Source organism: Desmodus rotundus, chromosome 11 (genome assembly GCF_022682495.2).
Source record: "Desmodus rotundus isolate HL8 chromosome 11, HLdesRot8A.1, whole genome shotgun sequence".
In the NCBI taxonomy this organism is placed as follows: domain Eukaryota; kingdom Metazoa; phylum Chordata; class Mammalia; order Chiroptera; family Phyllostomidae; genus Desmodus; species Desmodus rotundus.
Window position 1 is genome coordinate 59,473,109 of NC_071397.1, and position 6,000 is coordinate 59,479,108.

Here is a 6,000-nt window from a genome sequence, read left to right on the forward strand (position 1 = left end):
TTTTTAAATTTTTTATATTTATTTTGTAAATAGCATTTGTATTACATTGTAGTTTTGTTAAAAAGCATTACTTTGTTGCATGTAAACATTTAAAAATTATCTCCAGCCCTGACTGGTGTGGCTCAGTGGGTTGGGTGTCCTCCCGCAGACTGTAAGGTTGTCAGTTCAATTCCCCATCAGGACCCTTGCCTGGGTGTGGGCCAGATTCCCGGCTGGGGGCGTGCAAGAGGCAATCAATTAACGTTTCTCTCGCGCCTGGATGTTTTTCTCGCTTTCTTTCTCCCTCCCTTCCCCTCTCTCTAAAAATAAATAAATAAAATCTTTAAAAAAATGATCTCCAGACCATTAATAATGAATCATAGTAATACCCTAAAAACATCTGTAGAAAAGATTTCTCAAGTCCCTTTGAATTAACACACGATAGATTTGGATTTGGCAGTTAAACACTGGAGACCTTAAATAAATAACCAATCAATTCACTATAAATATTTCAAAATCACATTCTGCTTTTAAGCAATTTTCTGCTTTCTTACATTCCAAAGCAGTATGGTTTCAAATTTCAAAGATAACTCCTTAGTTCTGAGGGAATTAATGTTTGAGCTACACACAAGCATTTTGAGTTACGTAAAACTAGAATGTATTTGCAAGAAGGTATATCAGTCACATTTCAGCTTAATTTTCCTTGCATAGATTTCACTACAAAGTTGTGCCAGATGTTAAACATTTACATTCAGCCCTGGCTGGTGTGGCTCAGTGGATGGAGTGCTGGCCTGTGAACCAAGGGGTCGACAGTTTGATTCCCAGTCAGGGCACATGCCTGGGTTGTGGGCTGGGTCCCTGGTAGGGGTAGGAGAGGCAACCACACATTGATGTTTCTCCCCCCCTTTCTCCCTCCTGTCCCCTCTCTCTAAAAATCTTAAAAAAAAAAAACAAAAAACATTTACATTCCGCTGCCATTATAACAACAAAAAAGCTTCACAGAAGCGAGGACAAAAAACTAAGACCAGCAGCTACAGCATCCTCTGGGTGTTTGGTATAAACGCAGAATTTCAGGCCCAATCCCACCTTCTCCTGACAAATCTGCATTTAAACAAGAATCCAGGTGGTGATTCCTATGCCTGTGAAAAGTTCAAGAAGCTTCGGGCTAAGAAACCTTAACTATATTCAAATTCAGGATATACTACTTAGTGAGCACTACATATAAGCCTTACTAATAAAAACAATGTGGCTCTTTTGGAGACCAACCAGAGTCACATTATCAGAAAAGGCAGTAATCCTTGTTCCCACCCTGCACCTCTTATGAAACATCCTTCCTCTCTTCTGAATCCATCCCTCCACTTCTTCCTGGACCATCAGACCTTTCTCCACTAGTTCTTTCCCTTTCGCCAATGAACGCGCAGGTCTCCCTTATGCATAAAACAGGCACACACACACACACACACACACACACACACACCTTTTTTCTCTCCACTATACTAGTGGCTCCACTACAATGTCTCTTTTTCCTAAATTTTCCCAAATTTCTCAACAGGAGTTTGCATGCAACCTGACAGCTATTGCCCAAATCAGTCTCCAGTGTTTAACTGCCAAATCCAAAGGTCCGGTCCCCGACCCTTCCCTAGATCCCCATAGTTGATGGCTGGGCTAATAATTAAATTAATAGAAACAGAGTAACAGGAGAAAATAAAATTTCTAATACATGCACATGGGAAATTCACATAAGCATGAAAATCCAAAGACAAGGAGGCAACGCTGGGTATATACGACACTTCTGGATGAAGGAGAAGAGGGAGGGGCCAGGGTGTTGTATTTCAGAAGTGCGAATGGGTGATGTACAGGTAGTTGAAGAGGGGAAGGAAAATGCTTCTTGCTAAGCAACTCAGAAACAACGGGGCGCAGCGGGGATCTAGCTAACAGGCACTGGCCTGCAGCCCTTATTTACCACACTTAATTCAAATTAGGCTAAGGCTGCATCCTAAGATCTCCTGCCAGAAGCTGGTTTTTCTGTCTGAATCTCTTGGACAGAAAAGAGGGGAGAGTCAAAGTTTCTTTCTGAGTCTTTTGTTTCTTAATAACCAGTTTAAACTCAGTATCCCAGAAGGCGGCTCCGCTAGCCTGCACGACTCTCGACTCCTGCTCTCCCCTCCTCCACCCTCTCCTGTTTCAAAGGTCACCTGCATGCAGAAAACTGCCCAGGCAGTATCTTCAGCGCTAGCCTCTGGCGCTCTATCAGTCTCATACCATTTTCATTTATTTAATGTTTAGTGAGAGCCTAAGACATGCCATCACACTGTGCTCGGCCTTAGCAAACAGAGCAGACCGGACCCATCCCTGCCCTCGTGGAACTGACAGCCTACCGGGTAACAGGGAGTAATTACTGCAGGTGAGGTGGACACTGATGAAAAGGGCAGAGGTGAACTGGGGAAGGCAGAATTGGATCTAATGCAGGAAGTACGGTTTCCAGATAAAATGCAAGACATCCAGTTAAAGTTCAATTTCAGATATATAATAAATTCTTTTTAGTATAAGTATGCCCCAAATACTGCATAGAATGTATTTATACTAAAAAAAAATTATTCAACTAAAGACAGAGAAATCAATTCAGTTTTCTCTATCAGATTTCAGATAAAGAATTCAATTCAAGATAAAGTTGAAAGAAATTCAACTTTAACTGGGAGTCTTATATTTTTATATCCTATACCTGGCAGATAGAAAGGAAAGTCCTGAGAAGTAGAAAGGATGAGTAGGAATTAGCAAGCAAATAGGGTGGTAGGAAAGGGGAGGACTTGGGGAGACAATAGTAGAGGAAAGAATGTTTAATGAGAACTTCACGATTCTGGGAATTTGAAAGAGGCATAGTAGAGCTGGATGATAAAGAAGAGGAAGAGTATTGGGGAATAAGCTGGGTGGGGGACAGGTGTTGGATCTTGCAAAGTGTGTATTATGGTAAGGATCTGGAGTACCGTTAAGCTGACTGGAAACCATTCAAACATTTCAAGCAGAGTTGAAAATGGACCTCGAATGATTCTGGTAACAATTCCAATGTGGAGGGGTGACTGCACACACCACCGCCAAGCAGTCCTCCGGAGGCGAAGAGTTTAGTCCCACAGACTGCCCTCCCACCCAGCTCACTTCAAATGACAACTGTAAGCCCAGAATGTCACCTGTGCTTCTGATCCACCAACTATAGATCTGGGAAGTTCCCACAAGCCCATCCTCCTTGGGTTCAATTAATTTGTTGGAGCAGCTCACAGAACTCAGGAAAACATTTTACTTACTACATTACCAGTTTATTGTAAAGGGATGTAACTCAGCAACAGCCAGACAGGAGAGACGCATGGGGCAAGATGTGTGGGAAGAGGCGCCACCTCCCCCCCATTCTCCATGAAATCACTCACCCAGAAGCTCTCCGAACCCCCTCCTTTTGGTCTATTACTGAGGCTTCAATTGAGGTATGACTGATTAAATCATTGGCCACTGGTGATTGATTCAATCTCCAGCCTTCTCTCCCCAGAGGCGGGTGGGGCGGGGTGGGGTGGGGGTGGGAGATGGAAAAGTTCCAACGCTCTAATCACTCAGTTGGTTCTCCAGGCAACCAGCCCCCATCCTTAAGTGCTTTCCAAAATTCACCTCATTCACATAACAAAAGAAACCTTGGTTGCTCGCTCTCATCCGTAGGCAATTCCAAGGGTTTTAGGAGCCCTGTACCTGGAGGAGGGCAAAGATACATGTATTTCTTATTATATATGTCACAATGTCACAGGATCTGAGCTTATGTTTTGATCTTTCTGGCTGCCAGATGGAGGGAGGAACGGAAGGGGCAGGAGTGAATGTAGAAGCTCCATTTCTGAGGCTACTGTGGTAAAGCAAGAGCTGGTAGCCTCCAGGACTCAGCCTGTTCTAAACCTCCCCATGTGCTGCCAGAGTCCTCATCTCAAAAGGCAGCTTGAACATACACTGTAACTACTAAGACTCAGTGGCTCTTACTGCACACCAGATAAAATCTCATCTCATTCGAGGGTACTCGAGGCTTTCTATCATCTTGTCACAACAGAGTATAGCCTTCCTGCCTTACCCTTTCCTCTCTCTGGCAGTGACTTACCTTCCAGCCAAACTGGACATCATTTTCTCTGAGCTCTTAGTCATGCAGCTCTACCTGGCTCACTATTACTCACTTTCTTCCCTCTTTTCCCAATTTCTTGAAGAATTCCCCTTTCTTCAAGCTCTAGTTAAAGAGGCTCTTCAAAGGAGCTTTTCCAAGCCTATTCAGAAGTTCATAGAAACATACACATTCAACAGGTATCTAGTAAGGTCCTGTGATGTGTCAGGCGCTGTTAGCAGTAAGGGGAAAAGAGAAGACTGTCTCTGGCCTCTCATGGAGCTTACGTTCTACTGAGACCAGAGTCAGTCAAGGCCACTGCAAGCCGTGGGTAAGAGTGTGGACTCTGAGCTGGTGGCGATGCTCATGAAGTTACTTAATAGTCCTGTGCCTGCTTCCCCTGGGGGATGATGATATGTCAGTAACTGTCTCGTATAGCTCTGAAACTAAATGAGTGTGAGAGCGTACAGGGGCTTGGGCCTGGGAATGAAAAAAATATTGGTTCGCCAGGAAGCCAAATTTAGACCAGGTGGCCAGAAAGAATGCCAGATAAGCTGATTGCAAGAATGCCACCACCCCTTCACTTCTGCCCCCCAAAATTACAGAAATTTATCTCCTTTCTGTTTACTTTTCCTACCCTGGCATGGAAAATTCTAAAAGCCTATCTTTGCTTGCAAGCCTGAGTTGTTCCCAGCTCATACAACCAATCAGCCAAGCAGAGGCAACCCCAACCAGTTCAGAGGACCTTCCTTTCCTCTGTGCTATCTCCCTTGAGCTTGAGTGTAAGCTTAATAAAACCTGTCTGGGAGTTGCTCTGGGGTTTCCTCTCGATTTCTGTCTTGGGAACCCAAGAAACCCAGCACTGGTAGCATTTCATGGCGCCCCAGGTGGGCCCCCTTGCGTTGCTATAGCAGAGAGTCAAAATGGGGAGAAGACAAGTTCGACTCATTGTGTCTGAGGAGCAGCACCTGAACCCCTGACTCAACATCAGTGTCACCGACTAGTGAGCCCACCGCCACCCTCCTGGCTCCCTCCTCCTGTCCGGGCAGATTTTGTTCTCTGTCACATTCTGTGGTCTCCGTCTTGCCCTTGTGTCCCTGAAATTGGGTTTGAATCCCATTGCAGTTATACTGGCCCAGAAGGGCCGACCAGCGGGCAGATGGATTGCTTCCCTCTGCCCCACCCTGAGCATCTGGGGTTAAGGTCCCTGATACCGGGTTTGAATCCCCCTGCACACATTGTTTTGTGTTTGGTAATTCTCTCGGAGGAACTTCACCACAATTTTGTGGACACGGATGCAGTATTTAAAAGCCCATAGGGCGCTGGCCACTTGAAGACTCCCATGAAAGGATCAGTCAGCCACAAATGGGGCAGACTGGCGTTAGCATCCCCTCTTCCCACCTACCTGAAGCAAAGGCCTGTACAATGAGGAACACTGTAAAATAATCATTCACCACCCCTTCCCCACGGCAAACTCAATTTAGGTTTTCAGCCTTCTGAAAGACCTCTGTCCTATTGTCTGACTAGTCTTTGTCCATCTTCCTCACGCCTGTCCTTTCTACTCTGGTGCCAGCCTGGCTACTTGTTGGGTATTTCTCTTTACTTCTTCCCAGTATTTCTCCCATCTTCTCTCTTTGACTTGGGGCCCCAAAGTCTGGGACCTTTTCTGTTGACTCTCTCCTCAGACCCGTGCCCCTGTGAATTCTCATTGCTCTATCTGTGAGTCCAAATTCCCCTCCGCCTGGACTCAAAACATCTGGCTTAACCACGAAGATCTTTGTCTTCTCTTTGCCTGCCTCATTAGGGATGTGATTCCCTGTCACTATACACAGATCAGAGGCAGATTACAGGGTAGCCAAACTTGGACCTGGTACGAGGTCAGGAAAAATGGGGTATTGCCC